The sequence below is a fragment of the Myripristis murdjan genome, chromosome 5 (genome assembly GCF_902150065.1).
Source record: "Myripristis murdjan chromosome 5, fMyrMur1.1, whole genome shotgun sequence".
In the NCBI taxonomy this organism is placed as follows: Eukaryota; Metazoa; Chordata; class Actinopteri; order Holocentriformes; family Holocentridae; genus Myripristis; species Myripristis murdjan.
This window is the reverse complement of record NC_043984.1, coordinates 5,489,912-5,508,786: the sequence shown is the minus strand read 5'-3', so window position 1 is coordinate 5,508,786 and position 18,875 is coordinate 5,489,912.

The window sequence follows — 18,875 nt, the reverse complement described above, 5'->3', positions numbered from 1 at the left end:
ATGCTGTTTGCAGTGTTTTGTCGCTGCTATACCACTTTTCTGGCCGTTGTACAATTACAAAAATCGTTATCTCCTACATTGAGATAAGTTGCCGTCTCAAGAGCAGAGTAAGTGTGGAGAATGGAGCGGCGGGGCGAAGAGGTCTGTAAAATGAGTGTGTCTGTTTTGCCCTTCCCCGTGCCCTCCCACTGGCGATCTGCCAGACACCATGGTTTAGAGGCATCCACTGAGAGGAGGAGCAAATTATTTCCAACGGCTTGCTCACCGAGAAACATGCACTTTATAAATTGTTTCTGGATGTCGGGACTTAATCAGCCGTTCATAGTTTCACCTTTGTTGTTGATATGATGCTTGTCCTCCTGATCTAATGATGGTCTGACAGGTTTTCAGCGACGCACCGAGCGGTGTGCATGGTAATGTCTGTTGTCCAGTCAGTTCTTGGCATTATCTTGTTCGGTGTCCTGTGTGGGTGGAGTTTACAATGTCGGCCGCGGGCACTGAACCCCATAACTGGAAGCTCACAGGCGTTCAGCAGCCACGTATCCTCTCTAAATGTCCTTGACCAAAGCACTGAATCTCTAACATTATACATCACATATACAATAACTGACCTTTGATTGCAAAAGAATTCTGTCCATTGAAGAAAAGCCCCATTAGTCTGGTACTGCCAGAAGTAACACACAGCAGTCTGCATTTTCAAATACTATTCTACCCAGGTATGACATGAAATGAAATGAAACTACAAGAGTTAGGACAACTAACTGATGCAAGGCTATTAAGAAGCACTATTTTGCAATTTTGCCTGCTTCAGTAGTGTGGAACAAATTGTTTGGCCATTACATATTACCATAATAACTGTATCAAAAAGTCATCCCAGTTGAGGCTGAGGAATATCTCTTAACTGGAAGGCATTTGAAAACGCAAACCTCTGAACACTGAATTCTCCAAATTGCTGTTCTATACAAATCAGTAACCTTTAATATATTTGGTATTTGACTGCACACATACAATTAGGGTTTGGAATGACATTTCAGTCTAGTGACTGCAGAGCCAGATCACCACCAAAATGTAGTCACTGATAGAAATCATGGAGATCTGTTCACAGGATTTTGAAGCATTGTACTGGCAGACTCACACAGACAAAAGCATAACCTTGGCAGAGGAAACAAACCCAAACAATGGACTGCCACAGACTGGGCTGTCAAATCATTTGTTTGAGCCCAACAAATTCCAAACTTGTGAATATATCAGTTCAATTTGCACAGGATACAAAACAGTGCAGCATTTTTCTGTTGATCCCTTTGACTAATGAAGACTGAAGTTGCCATCACACTGATTTTTTTCCTAACTTTGTTTTTTTCCAACTCCATTATTCAAAAAACTCTTTGTCCAATATTATAGTATCAAGAAGGCTGCACCTTCCACTGCAGTGGATACTAAAGTGCATTCTCAGCATGTTTTCCCGCAGCTAAGATATCAGAGCCCTAATACGACTACTGGCATCCCATCTTTTCTCCTAAAAACACTAATTGGTTTGGCGGTGACTAATCTAATTGGACACTGAGGGTTAGCAATGTGAATCCAAAAAGAGCCAGCCCACCCCAAAATGTCTTATCTGTTGCCCAGAATGAGGCTCACAGACACGGGAGGAGGGGGAGGAAGAGCAGGACAATCCTGCTGTATCATTATTTCCAGGGGGCCCGGCTGCAGAGAGGACATGACGGAGTGAGGAGGAGACTGAGGGACAGAAGGGATGAGGAGGAGAGGAGGAGAAATGATGGTGAACGGAAGAGATTAAGAGTAATTGTACAATGACAATGGAGTGACAAAGTGATGAGAGAGAAATGTAGAAACTCAGTCAAAGCAGTAACCATGTGAGCCAAGGAGGGTATAAAAAGGGAAAGGACGTTATGACGCTGCACAGCATGTGAGCCCAAACTGGAGCCAGACTGTGGAAACCTTCAGCGTGGTTGACACTCCTCAGTTTAAAAGGTTATTACTCCCGACAGGTGTTAGAGTTATTGGTAATTTGTTGCCATGTTGGTCAGCTCACTTTGATACACTGATTCATGTAATTGTACTTTTGGATGTGACAAATATTAACATGGTGGTGCCGTTAACATCAGCTAGAGCTAGGCTTCATGTTGGGCTGGTCCTCCTAAATTATTTTCCCAGGTATGAAATGAACTGACATGGAATGATTCTCACTGTTGGAATCAGATAGGACATATGAAGAGGCACTATTTGATAGTTTTGCTTGACTCAGTCGTGTGGAATAAAATGTCAGATTCCCGATGTTTTGAGACAAATGACAAGGACAACTAACATGCAAAAAAAAAAAAAAAAAAAACACCAGTCTGCATTATGTAAAGTGTGTTTTGTTATGTATGCAAATTTGGAAAGCGGTCACTATGACATAATGTCCTTTCCTTCTTGAATTCATGCCTTATTGTGAACATAAATGGATGCACCATACTATCTAATCAACTGGCATTATTAGAAATAAGTGACATCATGTATACATCTCAACCATTTTTTAAGATGGTACAATGTTTATTTATAATTGATTGATTGACTGATTGATTGATTCGTTCATTCATTCTCAGATCTGTACCAGTGGACGGGGCTGTCCCTCCTCTACATTGTGTTGGTGTCTGTCCACAGTCAGCACAGTTCAGCATATCCATTCAGAAGAAGCCATTTGCTGCCATTCATTTTTGTCCAGTACAAAAACCAACTTTAACAGACTTGAACATTGACCAAGCTGTAAGTCATCACGGTAAACATGACGTCTTAATTTGGTTTTGTCAAACTTCGTAGTTCTTTCCACAGTCTCATTGTGTCCAAATTGACAGTTTCACAGCAGTTTGGGCACTGTGTTACGCTTTGCTTATACTGTCAATCACCTGACAGACACAATAAGAAATGGAAGATGAAAATGAGCAAATGTAATTATGTGCGCAGTCAAATTACTTGCAAAACGGCTGGGAAAATATTAACTAGACATAGACAGTAGAAAATTGCCACAACTCAAAGTGACACTGGGCTCTGTACGTGTAACAAGTGTGATCAAGTTGAACATGTGTAATTGGGGATGTGACTCATGTTGTTCTGTAGGACAGGGAACAGATCTCACAGTAACTATCCGTTCTCACAGTGAGACAAAATATTCAAGGATCACACTCTTGCACTAATCCAACTGTTGGCAACAGGCCAACATGGAACACAGCAAAAGTGACCTGGCTATTGGCCAGATTCCAATTAAAGTCTTGTGCAAATGACTGTAAGCTGTTTACATGAACTTACAGTAGTGCAGCTGAGTCTCCAGTTAACACAATATTCTTGTCCACGGATCAGGGCTCTCCCACTCTGCCACTGCAAACTCCAACAAACCAGGCACCAGTCTAAAGTTGGCAGATGTCTTTGAATATTTGGAAGAATAACTGTAATTTTCACTCTGCCACAACAAACTCCAACAAACCAGACTAGCTGACATGCACAAACATTTTAATCTCATTTTAACATTTTAATTGATCTCATTTTGAAATTACTAGCATTGCACTTATATTCTGAGGTGGTCTACTGTCTGTCTGAAGTGAAATTTATTTGTGTAAAGTAGCAAATACAAATGCAAATACTCATACCTCCATACACCTCTGATGTAAACAAAGTTTCCTTTTAATTTCAGTCTGAATTTGGCTCTATATTAATTTTGCGTGGCGTATGTCACTTTCCGCCATAGCTTACACCCTAGAAATTTCAGCAAAACTATAACCCATGTGCACTTGGTAATCATGTGCATTTTAGTCTAGGAAAGTGACATTAAACCTTCTTTGAGAGGATTTAGGTGGTGTTAGCTGGGGGGAAGTCCACCTCAATGGTAGGAGGCTAACAGTTAGCATCTGGAGCATCCAGCCAGTATCCAGCACTCAGTAACAATGAGGGGAAGATAGCACCACTACTGTCCTACAGAACAGCTGGGAACAGCTATCAGATTTTTCAAAATGGGTGAATTATCCCTTTAAAAAGTTTTAATTGTTTAATCTATTCTCCTTACGTTTTCATCCATTTGAGATCAAATTTGTAATCATGTACAGTAGACTATGAAGCTAAACACATGTGGGCCAAGTTTTTAAAAGGTATGGAAACAGCGCTGTGAGCCTTATCTTTGGTGACCCAGAGACACAAGAGACGCTTTTAATTCCCTTTAGCAGGAGTTTGACACAGCAAGCTTCATGTAAGGCCTATAAGGACATCTATCTGTTAAAATGTGAACTGCACGTGTTTATCATAGAGCGAAGGGGATCGATCAGATGTGATTTTTTTTTTTTTTTTTCATGAATGATCAATTATGAAAAGCACTGAGGGAGGCTCCATTTACAGGACTAATCAGCTGGCCAACTGGCTTGGAAGTTAGTGAGTTTGGCCATAAAGCTCCAGAGCCAGTGAGGCTGGTATCAGTGCATACAGAGCTGATTACATGAACTAAACTAAGCCTCAAAATATTCAATAAAACAAATTTCCTTGTTCATGTTGCTGCAGAAGACTGTCCATTGGTCCAGAGATAAAACCCAACCAGACCACTGTGAGATAAAACTACGCTCTGATTGGTTGTTGCATGAACCTTGTTCAGACAGCTGAAACAGCTTCACCTTGGCACAACTAAGTTTCCCTTAACTTCTCAGTTAATTGTGTGGGGTGATACACAGTGCAGCTCCAAGAGCTTGCTGGTGGGAAACATCCAACTTTGTTGGAGTTTGTTGGAAAATCATATCAGACTGGTCAAACATTCCACAACTCAACAAACACAACAAACACAAACTGAACATGTTCAGTTTAGGAAAACAAACTCCAACAAATGCCAGCAGGCCCAACACACTGAGCCAACAGAGCCCAACAACTGCTGGCTGCTGCTTCTCAGCATTTGTTGGCGTTTGTTTGGGGAGTGTGAAATGGCTTGTAGAAGATATGAAACTGTATGACCAGCAGCTTACACATGGCTACATCCAGCACAGGGGAAAGAAATGATGATAGTAGCAGCACTACTCACTACCATATATTCTGCTGACATCACAGTGTATTATAATGGTGTATTTTAGGACAACAGGAACCAAAGGTGAGCTCAATATGAGTGACTGAAGATTACTTCACAAAGTGTTGAGATTTCTCGCTGGGTGTGATTTGTTCAAAAAGAGAGATTCTTCAAAGTGTCAGTTGATTCAATGGTACAGTATCTGAGAAACTGTCAACCTTTTACATCCAGGCCTTCAGAAATGTTAATATTAGGCCCATTGTGTTTGAGTGTGTATAGCAGTAAGTGAATCAAATGAACTGGAAGAACCAATTCATTTCATTTGATCTGAGTAACAGAATGGATCTTCCAACCACTCTGACTTTTCTGAATTTAAAAAGTAATTTTTCTATAAGTCTTGTGTAAAGCAACAGAAGTTCAGTCAGTGTTCCAGTTCCTTCTGTCTAGTCATAGATTGCTTAATGCCTCTTTATCATAACTAGGTTTCTGCTGTGCTGGAGAGCAGAGGGCCAAACCTCCAAATCCATTTGGTTAATAGCCTTGAATTTTTGTGACCGAATATTGAAATCTGTCCATGATGTTCCCTCTAGCACCACCAACAGGCCAAACTGTCTATATTGCAGGGGAATATCTCAAAACCCATTGGGTGGATCACCATGAAATTTGGTGACAGCATTCATGTTGCCTAGAGGATGAAACCTATTAATATGAGTGACTCCATGACTCTCCCTCTAGTGCCACCAGCAGGCCAGACGGGGCAGTTGCATTAGAAATAACACACTTGCTCCTCATTGGAGCACCAGCTTACATGAGTTTGTCTAACCCATGTTTACATGTGTCAAACCCAAACTCAGAACAGAGAGCTCCATGCCTGAATATGTGGCCATTGTGTCTCACCAACAGGGCAGAGATAGAAAGGAAGGAAATATTACCCAAAGAAAAGAATAAAGTGAAGGAAAAAAAAAATCAGGCAAGGAGAGTGAAGTGGGGGGAGCGGTCACAAAAAGAGATGCTGAGCCCGTCTGCCTACAAGGAGAATATCTGAGGGAGCAAGATAGTGAGGAAAAAGCCATGTTCTGAATCACTAACCGGCCTCATTGCTGCTATTGATTGGCAGAGCAGCAGGAGCCAGCCATTCACTTCTTTAATAAAAAAGACTGCACCCTCAGCACTCCACTCCCCTCCTTTTCTCTTTGTCCCGGTATAATGACACACTGACTTAAACTCTCCCATCTTCCTCACTCTCTCCATCTCTCTGTGTTCTCTCAGTGCGTGATGGAAAGTGGCTCACACTCTCACACTGCCTCTCTCTCTCTCTCTCTGTCGCTCGCTCGCTCACTCTCGCTCATACTCTGAATTGTCAGAGACAGATAGGAGTGTGTCTCACAGCAAGAAACACCGGACATGGCATGGAGAAGGAAAAGGGGGTGGGGTGGGGGACAAAATGTCGAGGACTCCTCGCTCCATTGGGAGACTGCTTATGTGGCAAAACACAGCTCGCTCTCTCCCTCTCTCTCTCTCTCTGGCATGTTCGCTCCCTCACACATGCACACACACTCCCTGGCTCTCTCTCTCCCTTTGCTCTCACTCAGCATTCACCTAACTTCCCTTGTTCCTCTCTCTCTCCCTCTCACTCTCTAGGAGCATGACACTGCCTTTGCTGTCCCACACCAGATTATCTTCATTCCTGACAAAAAAAGAAGGCCTCGCTAATAGCAAATATTCCAATACGTGAACGTCTAATTTGAGATAAGCCCCAACCTTTTGGCAAGGCAATTAACATATGTGAATGGAAATGAATGGTTTATCTTGACAGGGCATCCGAGGCAACTGAAAAGCAGCGACACTTGAAAAAAAAAAAAAAAAAAAAAAAAAATGACATGAGACATCATCACAGGAAGAGAAACAAAACGCAGCAGCTTGACACAATGACGACAGAAGCCAGGTATATCCTGTATGGAACAGAGCTTATTGCTCTATAGTGGGTTATTTGGCTCCCCACAATTGGCACCATACACTTGATGAGGTCCTCTCCGCTATCAGCTGAGAGATAGCAGGTGTCAATGGAAACCAATTTGAGGCATCCGGAGCAAAGAAAGTTATTAACCCGCCTGCCAGGGAATTGTATCGTCCTCTCGCTTTCTACTCCTCTCTATTTACTGGAAGGAGAGTTGAGGGAGTTGTGGGGGGGGTGGGCTTAAAGAGGAAGACACAGTTGAGCGCGACTGAGAAGCTCAAATAGCAGTTTCAGAAGCATATTAGTCATTTGACATTTTGTCCTTTTAAATACTTAAGACGGAGTCTGAAACAAAAAAAAAACCTCCCAGTGGAGAGGAACGAGGCAGAGGGAGTGAAAAACAGAGACGGAGACTGACAGATGAGGGCGAACGTAAGAGACAGACACCCCTGCGTCCTTCAAACGACATTGCTGAGTCTCTACATTTGACATCAGAGGCATTCACAGCCCCGTCGCTGCAGGACCCCAAGAGTAAACTCAGAAGGAGACCATATGAAAGAGTCTGATTTAGGGCCTCGCCATTTGGAAGACACCTAGTCGTACAAAAAGACTAACACCGAAGAATGGAAAGTATAGATACAAGGTCCTCTGTCAACCACATGGCCACACTTTACCACAAAGTCCTATTTTAGACATCCTGAATAACCTCTCTCTTCAAAATGCATACGCAGCAGTTTGTAATAAAACTTTTCATGTTCCATATCAAAAGCACAATAGCGGCGTTTGACAGCGTCCATTTGACAGTTGGAACAGCTGAATATTCATTTTCTTGTTGAGCTTATTAGTGTTAATGACTTACAGGTGTATTATGTGCATATGAGAATGTCAGACAACCTGCTGCTCTGCTGCCGCTGTGCCATATTGTCTCCATACAACACAATTAGTCAGTGTCAGGAGCGCAGCAAGAGGAGTAGAAACCCAGTGATTATTCAGGGCCAAAAAGCTGAAAAGTCTTGACTCGTAATGTCTGCGCGGCCCGGGCAATAAAGAGTTTCTTGATTGTCCCTTGGTCTTCTGCCTCAAATGCTGACTATGCTAATACGCAGGCAGGGTTATCTACACATCTTGACTGCAAAGTAGGCAGACTTTTGCTCCAGACTGAGTGGTGAAAAAGAGGAGTAGTTTAAAGGAGTGGTAAACTCGGGAACATGGGTTTTCTTCTGCAGTGTTGTTCTTTTCTGTACTATCTAAAAAAGCCAATCCAAAAAGATTCTGAGAGTTCCTAAAAGGTATCCCACTTGTTGGACCTGATAAGGTCTTACCAGCACTACAATGATATGTTAGCAAATGTTTTCCCAGCTAACATTGCTGTACAGCTCACTTTCCACTGGAGTAGATTTGGGTAGGTACATGTCCCTACCAATGTCAAGGTACTAATCAATTTTCCCAGCCAATATTGTTTAATGATGATGAACAAACTCATCATTTTAACTCCGCACAGGGTTGCAAGTCTATACAGACTTGCAGCATAGCCAGGTTTGTGTGTTTTATGCAAAATGTGTGCTCTTTTTTTAACGAGAGATGGAGAGGGAAAGCGTGAGATACGGGATACCTGACATGACTACCTGGCAACCTTCAGTCTGCTCCAGCAACTGCTGATGAAGTGAGCGGGGCAGTATCTGAATGATTCATGGTTTCAAACATCAGCATTTAATGATTAAAACATCACAGAATTTGAAAAGTCAGAATTTAAAATGTCTTTGCTAGATAGATTTAACATCAGTCCATTTTTTGTTACATTTCAGGTGTAAGACTTTTGCCACCTAGTGTTCACTGCTCAAATGTTGCGGTTTTAACATCAACCTGCAGTATTGTTGTAGGTGAAAAATGACACCCAAAAAGAAAACAAGGTTGTAAGAAGAAACAAACTGTGAGTAAGAACTTAGCCATGTTAAGAATGCTCTGTAATCACAACTGAGCCGACAGTTGCCATCTTTAATGCTGATAACTTGTATAGTCCTGATATTTAATGAAGTGATGTCATTTTCCATGACTGTATCACGAATTAAGTTAGTACTGTATGGGTCATTATAATATCAACGTGGAAAATTAGACACAGCAGGCTGATTCATTTGTGAATGTGATGCGTCATTTAATTAGGAAAATCCTGCAGCAGGTGGACCAGCACAGAAAATCCACAGGTAGGTGTCAGGTGAGCTCTTAGGCAGTGTAGAAATGACTGGCTGGAAGTTCATGAGTTATTAGAAAAATAGGGTAATGTTTGAGCATTGCTGTGGTTCTGTCATACACCCTTTTATTATCTGCAGAAACCTCTGGAAGTTTATGAACTGCAGTTAAAAGATAGTGGGAATTCATTTGTTGGTTTGTTATGAGGAGGCTTACTTTGTCTCCATCAGACATGAACAGACTGCATTACCTGCAGAAACACCAAGTTCATCAGTAGAGTCTCTGGTCGGACAGTGGTTTAGTCATCAAGGTTTTTACTCTTTGAGGTACATACAGGTGATAATGCCATACATTTAGAATAATGGTCAGTCTGATCATGTATTTTTCTCCATTTGTAGATACATAACACATGCACATTGTCTTTTGCTTCTAGGAGGCAGACAGTGAGTGTGAGACTGCCCTTGAGGCAAGTGAGTGTCTTTTCTGCAGTGGGGGATGAGCCAAACCAGCCTGACCTACAACACACTGAAGGACGGAAACTTTCAAATAGGGTCTTTTTTTAAACTCAGAAATCTGTGTGCATTCGTTGTCTGGTAACTGCTTAAATGATGTTCCTACCAAAGTTAAAACCAAACGTATACCCTTGGCCCCTACTAAAAACTTTGGAGGCTTGTAGCCGTGGAGTTGAGATGAGAAAGTCCATAACTGATATTTGACTGAAGCTCTTTGTTAGCCCTCGACTCTTCTGATGTATCATTAGACTAGGAAATTCCTCTGTAAAATGGTTCATTTATATCCAAGACAGCACAGAATCATGATGTGCTCTCCACCCAATGATGACACTAGGAATCTTTATAATGAAAAATTACTCCTTTTAGTTTCCTATCCCTTTAGTGACCAAAGGCTTGGCAGTAAATCTGCAATGTGTTGCAATGTTGTTGCTCTCTTTTATCTCCAAGTCTCTTTTTTGTCCTTTTGCACCAGAATCAAAGGCTTCTCAGGTGTGCAGGTATTTCCAATGTTTCAGGGCCAAAAAGTCCTGATTAACAAGCTTCCCCTTGCTGTTCTGTGGTTTTAGTCAACCAGGACTGACTGACTGCAGTGTTGAGGTCAGTTCATTTGAAAAAAGAGCAGATTTGGTCTCTTGAAATGTAATTAAACACCACATTGTCAAGAGGCATAGATACTGCAGTTGCAGCCTGCATGCTAAAGAATTATTTACTCTTCCCAAGAAAATATAGCCACGCTGTTGCATTGAACAAACTGCCTATATGGGGAAGAAAATTCCCAGCCTTTTGTTTAAATTGCATTGGGGCCATGTGGGTTATACTAGTCAGACTGCAGTTCAAGTTCAGGTTTGTTGTCATTTGCATTAAAAAACAGTTTGTACATTTCAATGCAATGAATAGCTTTTGCCCCAGTTCTTTCCCCTTTGCAAATACACATGAATAATAAATTGGCGGCTGCATTACTCCTGCAATAAAAATACAATTTAAAACAGTCAGAAACATCATACATAAAAAAAAAAACCTTCAGGGACATTAATAGGACAATACAAACCATAATAATAGGAATAAATGTTGATTTGAGGACAAGTAATGAGTTGATTTGTCCTGTTGACATATGACAACATTGCAATGCAGCGTTGGAACTGATGTTGGTTAATGGTGAAACACCGATTAACATTCTTTAAAGGAAATGGTAATAAAGTAATGCTGAGTTCAAGCATGACTGAATAAATGAATGACTGGCCGCCTTTGAAGTACATTTAAATTGAATGTAGCTGTTAGCAATTTTCTTCTGTCTTCTACAGCTCATGATGAAATTAAAAGCAGTTTACAAGCACTTTCAACTAGGTTGAATTGAGATAAATCCAAACAAACAACATTTAGAACTAAATCAATCTTGCAAATCTAAAGGTGAGGCCGAAATTCTTGAATGAAAACAAACCAGTCAGCGCTGTCGCTTCCAATGTCCCCGAAAACCTGGAAACCCTAAAACAAAACCACATCGCATTAAAGCACTAAGCAACCCCATTTCATTCCAAATGCTCCTCTCTTTTTGTTATGAACAATAATATTGACAGATTTTTCCCATTGTGCCCTTTCCAGTCAAGCAGTGTTACATATGCCCCATAAACAGCTTTAAATCTTACAACAAAACCACAGTGCCAGCCAACCCCATTTCATCCCAAACACTCCATTCTTTTTGTTATTAACATGAATATCGACAGATTCTCTCAGTGAGGTGCATCCAACACGCCAGCGGCCGGGGCCCCTCATCCATTCTCCTATCCTCCCAGTGCACACATCATCTGTTTTGGGCTCATGGGCGATATATCACTGTGGCGGGGCAGAGAAAAGCTCTTTAAGTTGCATAAACACAATGTCGCCTGGGCACCCACTGGCTCCTGGTGATGGATGGGGACCGCACAGAGAAAGAGAGTGAGTTTCTTCCAAGGGGTGATGACGGAGCAAGACCAATTGATTGTCACTGCCATCCACTTATAAGCAGAAAGTCCACTGTCGCCACTGTTAATACAGATCGACCACGAAGGACTTAATTCATTTGAATAAATGGAATCATGATTGAATATTGGAAAAATTGACACTGATCCTGTCAGCCAAAATCTTTTCAAAGGCAAGGAGATTCCCTGACATCAGACCCCCCTTACAGACAGGATGAGGGAGCCAAGTAGTGTAGTGTGCTAGTGTAAAGGAGGCAGGGGATGCTGTGCTGTATGTGACACATACCTCACACATCCTCACATGGCACTCCCTATGGGGAGCAATTTTACTGCAGGCGCCTTGGCACCTCGCCCTGAAAAGAATGCTTTTAGAGTCAAGTACCCTTTCAGTGTTGCACACACTCCTGTAAACAGACATAGGTCAGTAACCACATAGTCCTTTTCTCTCCAGTTTCAGAGGATTCTACTCTCTGCAAAACTGCAGCTACCACAACAATACAGATCAGATAATACACTGTAATGGACTGCATCTCTGCCAAGGTGGCATTCATGGAAATATGAGTGCAGCAGTTAATCAGTGGACTTGACTACGGGATTAACTGGGGTGTCATGTCAGTTCTGTCAGCCATAATGAGTGTGAAAGCACTGAATGTGAATTCTGGATGTGAGAGTTCTGGGAACCTCTCACAGTGGAGGCAATATTGATTTTTTTTTATTTTTCAAATCATTACCCACAATCTCTGTTTACAATAGCAATGTCTTTGATGTCAAGTAGATTTTCAAACCAGGATTAACTCTAAACCAGGATCACTTGTCATTTGTTGCATTGTTTTTCAATGCATTCCATGTCTCCTCATCTGTATAGGCTTAAACATCTAACTAATAACACATAGTTGATTGTGTTAAGCATTGAGTTTTCTAGCTATTTTTCTTGCCATTTTTGAAGAACCGAGTCCATCTTTTCCACTTCCATGGATTGTGCACTTGTTGTGCAATGGATGCTGGCTCCAGGCTGAGGTTGATTTCTCTCAGGTTTGGTGCACTCTGCTGATAATTGGCTTAGAGAATTAGATCTTTCCCTCCTATAACCATCCGCTGAGATGGTTTTGATCTGCTATGGTGCAAAGTAGTGTTGTACTCAAAGTTCAAGAGTATTCCCAGCTAGTTGGTAAACAACTCGAATCCACGCAGTTACTGTTAGTGCTGGTGCAACGCGGAAAGTGTCATAAGTCATATCAACAAACAGAAGCAGGACTCAGCTGAAGTGCTGCAATCAGGAGAGAATACAGCTCATTCTGACTCCATCACTTGCATCTTTCATTTATATCACTGTACAGAGGGCTTTAGACAAGTGATGCAATTCATCCTACCGCTGCCGTAGTGGAGGTCCTCTATGTTTCACATCAAATTATCTGACTCAATCTGCGTCTTGGGTTAAGACAAAGACTAAGGGTTAGGAATATCGTTTGTAGACAAATGTACTTTATATGCATGCCTATCAGTTCCCCTTTAGATTTAATGTTACCTGTTTTTTTCATATCCAGTTGTTATTTGATTTGGTTTGAGGAAAGCCAATATGCAAGGAACACATAAAGAACGGAGGGACAATATGTCATCTGAGTTCCTGGGGGTTCTAGGCATTACTCATTTAGGAAATGCTCCCATTGGTTGTATTAGAGACGTTCATGTGGGTCATATTAGCAGTTTGCACTGGTGCCTGACGCTGATGCCACTAATATTTAAGTCAATGGGACAGGCAAGGAAAATGCCTCTATAAACCACTGTACCTCTGCTGTTTGAACTTTGACGGAACAAATATTCTACTATATAACAAAACATTATATAATGCAGACTGCTCAGCTCTAACCAAACAATGCTAATGTTAGCAACATGCTGGTTCAAAATGTATAATATGATCTATCAAAAGCGAGCTAGTTAGCAATCAGCAAATTATTCAGAATTCCAACTCTAAATTGTTTAATATGGCATAGATGGAGGGGTGGCAAACCCACTGAGGACAATGACAACTGCACCAAACAATTTGGGCTCACATGGTACTCAATGATGTATTGTCCTTTCTCTCCTTATAGGCTCCTTGCCAAGATGCATGCATCATGCATGCACCAACACGGTGTGGAATCATTTTATGGTAATTGTTTGCCTATTTTGGAGCTAAAGGACCAGCTCCTGGCCATTCCTGTTGTTTTGAAGAAAGACATGGAGCTGCACCAGCTAACTTAATGTGGGTTATGTAAGTAAACATCAACATGGGAGGGTGAATAGATAATGACACCTCTTTTGGGTGAACTGTTCCTTTAAAAACATTTCAACTGGCTGATGATGGACACATCAGCTTTCCTTGCACCACTCTACAGTTGCTTTTCAAAATCCTCTTTGAAATCCCTGACATTTTCTTTCTTTCAGAAATTTGGAGGGAATAGAAGCCTCTAATACAGAAGGTTTTTGTTTTCATAAAACACTTTTATTGCAGCGTCTACTGTCGCGCAGCTTTTCTCTTGCACACAGCCTTCATCTTCTTACCATGTAAAAACGTATTATCCTTTTTTCTTCCTTCAACCCTGGTTGCAAAACAGTGTTAACGTTCTTATGTACAGTACAGTATATGGTGGTTTTATTTAAGTGGTGCACTGAAATAAGCACATTAGCAATGGTCCAGGGATCCCTGAGGAACAAATGATGAGGGACTCTCCATGCTCTGTGTTTGTGTGGGAGAGAGTCTCCGAGCAGTGTGTGTGTGTGTGTGTGTACACTTGGCTGTGTATGCCTTATATGTAGCCATGTGTATACTGTACATGTGCGTGTTTTGTGTTTGAGCGCAGTCACACAGCATGGGCTTTAGTCCTGAACGTGATTTAGTGTCTCCAACTCCCACGTACAGCTAGACACTGTGACAGCCGGCATACTCGTGCCTTTTCGCTTGTCCTCATTTCCCCTTTACATCCACTGTACTTTGTTGCCCCTAAAAAACTTTTGAACTAACTTCAAAAACATCCAAGGCCCTCACTCAATTTTTCTGCCAACCTTGGCTCTGATATTCAGCGCTGATAAGGGCAAATGGGTAAAAAAAGCTTGAACCTTTTTGAAGGGAAAAACTTGGAGGGAAAGGTATTTCAGTGATTCAGTACAGCATTACTCAGGCAAGAAAAGGGCAAGTTCTACTTTCCCAGCCAACCATTACAAAGTGAAAATCATAGAGTAATGTGAATATATAAAATTGTAGCCTGTGTTGGAAGGGCTGACTCGGACAGCTGTTTTGCATGCTGATACCAGGGGTGTTCCACTTCAAATGCTCAGCCATGGGAGTAGATATTGTAATAAGTCATTAGCATGGCCCACAATGTTCAGTTTCCTGCAGGGGCCTGAAAACCTGCAGCAGGCCGGTCGACAGCTGTAATGCAAAATTAACGTGTGTGTTTACGGAAAGAAATGCGAGTCCCAGACTGGCAACCCCTCGAGAAAGGACAGCACACTATAAAACTTGCATTTTTACCCATGGGTGTAACAGCTTTGTGTGTGTGTGTGCATTTGTGTGGCTGCATACTTTTTTATGTATGCATGTGCAAGCGTTTGTGCACATGGACAGGTGTTTGTGTGTGTAAAAAAATGTCTGCTTGTGCTTCTGTTCGTAAGAAAACAAAACAAACAATGAAAAAAAAAAAAAAAAAAAAAGCAGGTTTGACAGACATGCTACGTTCCCGCTGGGAGCCAAAGCTCTGTCTCAGACGTTTAAGTGACGGACTGACTCCACTGACTTCAGCAAGAACTCAGATGTTTCACTGTCGCGTTGATAAATCTCACTCTGCTGGGGAAACAACAGCCACCTCAGGCCTGTCAATCCAGCCGATCTAAACACTGCTCATTGTCCTCGAAACATGACATAATGCAGCGGTGTGAAAAAGAGGCAGTCATGCCGATGAAGTGTGTATATTGGGGTCACCCAGAGGGGAATGAAAGGTGGATATATTTGTAATTGCTTTTACTAAGACTGGAGTCCATGTAATTTTAGGTGAATTTTGAAAGGAAACATGACTTTATGCTTTGCATGATAATGTCACTTCTGAACACAAATCTTAGCAGCACGTAGAGAGGTGAATTTAAAGGATATTACCACTGATTCTTTACATTTAGCGTAATATCTCCAATAATATCTTGTGGAATCTTTAGTACCCTTGCATGATTTGCGAAATGATTTGTTGCAATGTAAAATGTGGGTAAATTTTAGTAAATGGGCCAAATATTCAAATCTTTAAATAAAAAGGGTCACTAACTAATTTTGTGATTTTGATGTCCAAAAACTGAAACCTTTCCTTTATCCCCCCCAGTATTTCCTATTTTTCATAAATTATTAATGCACCGCAGCTTGATGGAATAATGATGGATGTTTGGAGGCACTGCTTATAAATGGAGAGGATAACAGGTGAAAAAAGGGTTGAAGATTTGAATGCAGCCCGTCGCTATTTGTGAATGTATGAGGGATCGGCCAGGGTCAGGGTCAGTCAGTGCATTGTTGGCTGAAAGGCACTGATGCACTGTTGGCGGATAGACCTCTGTTCAGTCTGTCACTCTGAAGAATTGCTTTGGTGTATGCCATCAGGTTTTTCTGTGAATGTATGAAGTACCGAGGTGATAAACATTGTGTTTTTAATCTTGTGCAGAGAAAAGAAGAAGGAAAAAAAAAAAAAAAAAAAAAAAAAAACACGACATCTGCCATTAGGCCTTTTCTGATTTCCCATAGTCTCAGTCTCAGGGTCAGGAGCATTACCCTCTGCTGAGAACTGCATCACTCAAGTGTTTGCCACTTGAGGTGTCACACTGAATTGAAAGCGTAAAGCATGGCTTGAAATCTGTCACATTGTCAGAATGGGCTGTTGATGTGAAAAATGATAGGCACACAAGTGGTAGAATTTTAATTGAGTGTGCCTTGACAGCTCGTACTGCTTATCAAGGAAGGGACGTTTCCAATGCTTTATTGTGCCATTCGATTCTCTTTAAGATTCTAAGGGTGTGCAAAGTTTGTGCCATCGCCTTCTGATTGTGATCTGTGTTTGTGACTAGCATTAGCAATCAGTTCAAAACAGGTACATAATTAGATTTTTTAAAAATGGAAAGGGATCACAATTAGTGCCACCAACGCTTTTAGTGACCAAGCGCAGTGAATGTGCGAGAACTGGACTTTTGGACATTCGGCATCTGTGCATCACAACAGGAAATCAGACATCACCCACCCTTTACAAGGACATATATGGGCAGTGTTGCCAGGTGGGAAATGTAGGATTATCGTACCAGAGGCTCAAAATTATCATATTTTGAGGGAAATTATCGTACACATGTGATAACCAAAATAACAAGCCCAATGATACGTCCCGTGAGGCGGGACGCTCACAGCTGAACATTCAGCCAATCATGCTCGTTGTGCTGAGACAAACGCATAGACGGCATACACGATTGGCTGGAAACACGTCAAATGGGGATAGATGCCTTCAGGGTTAAAAAAAAAAAAAAAAAAAACTCTCCGGCAGACAGTTGCGGCAGGCAATAATTTGAAATGGTCAAATTATCGTACATTTGGCCTTTTTGGGGATTATTGATCGTACATCGTACAGAGGGCCAAATTATCGTACAAATACGATAATTATCGTACACCTGGCAACACTGTATATGGGACCAAAGACAAGTGAACACTGCAGTACATTCTGTCACACAATGTTTTTTTTTTTTTCTTCATCACCAGCCTCAAGAAACACCAAAAATGAATCTGACAACTCTGGCAGCATGGATGCATAACCCATGACTGTCCTGTACAGTTTCCTACATCTCAATCTGCACGCCAACCAGCAAGTAGACTGTCCCCTGGCAAACCATGACCCTACAGGCCATTTGCACAGCAGCTTATTAAGGCCTTTGGTTACGTTTTAAGGTTAAGCGACCCCTAGCAGTCCTGTAAATAACACCACTGTGGCACAGTATTAAGGGAGTGGCAAAGTCGATCTGGGGCCAGTCCTTTGGGTCGCACTGGATCCAAGTATCCCATTTACCGGACTGCAACATTTTGCTTAGAAACCTGCAACAGAAAACCATAGCTGTCATGCCATGACTGAATTATAACCCACCTTTTGAAGACTAACATCACAAATAAGAAATGAAAGAGTTGCAATTCCTGCCTCCTGATCACATTTATTTTAACACTGTGGCCATAGCATTCAGTAAGGCACTGGTTAGGTTTTTTCTTTTGAGCTCTTCTGGGTTGTTTGAAGGAGGTCCTCGTTTTCAGAGCCACCTCTCCATCTTTTCCCAGCTCTGCTGATAGCCAGCCTTCAAGTTCAAGTTGCCAATATTCACTTCTCGTCTTTTCTGCGCTGCTCGCTGCATCATTTGAAAATTAGTAAGTTGCTATCATCAAACTGCTGTTTACCTGTATTTTTCTCGGAACCATCTTGAGATCTCATGCATGCTTGCTACAGTGCATTTTAAAAGGAAAGTAGGTGCCTTATGTCCTTGATTGTTGAAATAATAGACATGTATTACAGCCTCTGCATACTACATTTTGGAGTTCATGTCTTCATAAAGACTCGAAATGGAGCTCATCATCAGCAATGAAACTGACACCTGCAAAAATTGGGGGGAAAAAAAAACACAAAGATGGAATCCCGTGGGACCTTTTGAATAAATCTTCCTCATCTGGCCAGCTACTTAGCAAAGAACTGGATTTTTATGCTCTAGGTAGTTTCTGAGAGAGCATCTTCCTTATCTCTGCTTTAGAGGGAACACAGTCCAAGCAGCGTGTGTGTGCAGTTTGCAGGCTGTGTTGTGAAGTGTTGTGATTTGGGCCGCTGTAATGCACTGGGACACTGATTCTCTTAGGCTCCACTCATTCACTCGACAGGGAGGCAGAAAATCTGCTGCCGCTCACTGCACAGCTTTTTTCCATTCCGTCAGGTGTGTGTGTGTGTGTATGTGTGTATGTGCTGCTATAAGACTGTGTTTTCATGAATGTGTCAGGCTGTGCCCTGTGTGTATGTGTATGTGCATGTGCTGGTATGAGACTGTGTGTTTTCATGAATGTGTTAGGCTGTGCCCTGTGCGTGTGTGTGCGTGTGTGTGTGTGTGTGTGTGTGTGTGTGTGTGTGTGTGTGTGTGTGCGTGTGTGTGTGTGTGTGTGCATGTGTGTGTGTGTGTGTGTGTGTGTGTGTGTGTCTTTTCAGTCCACTGGT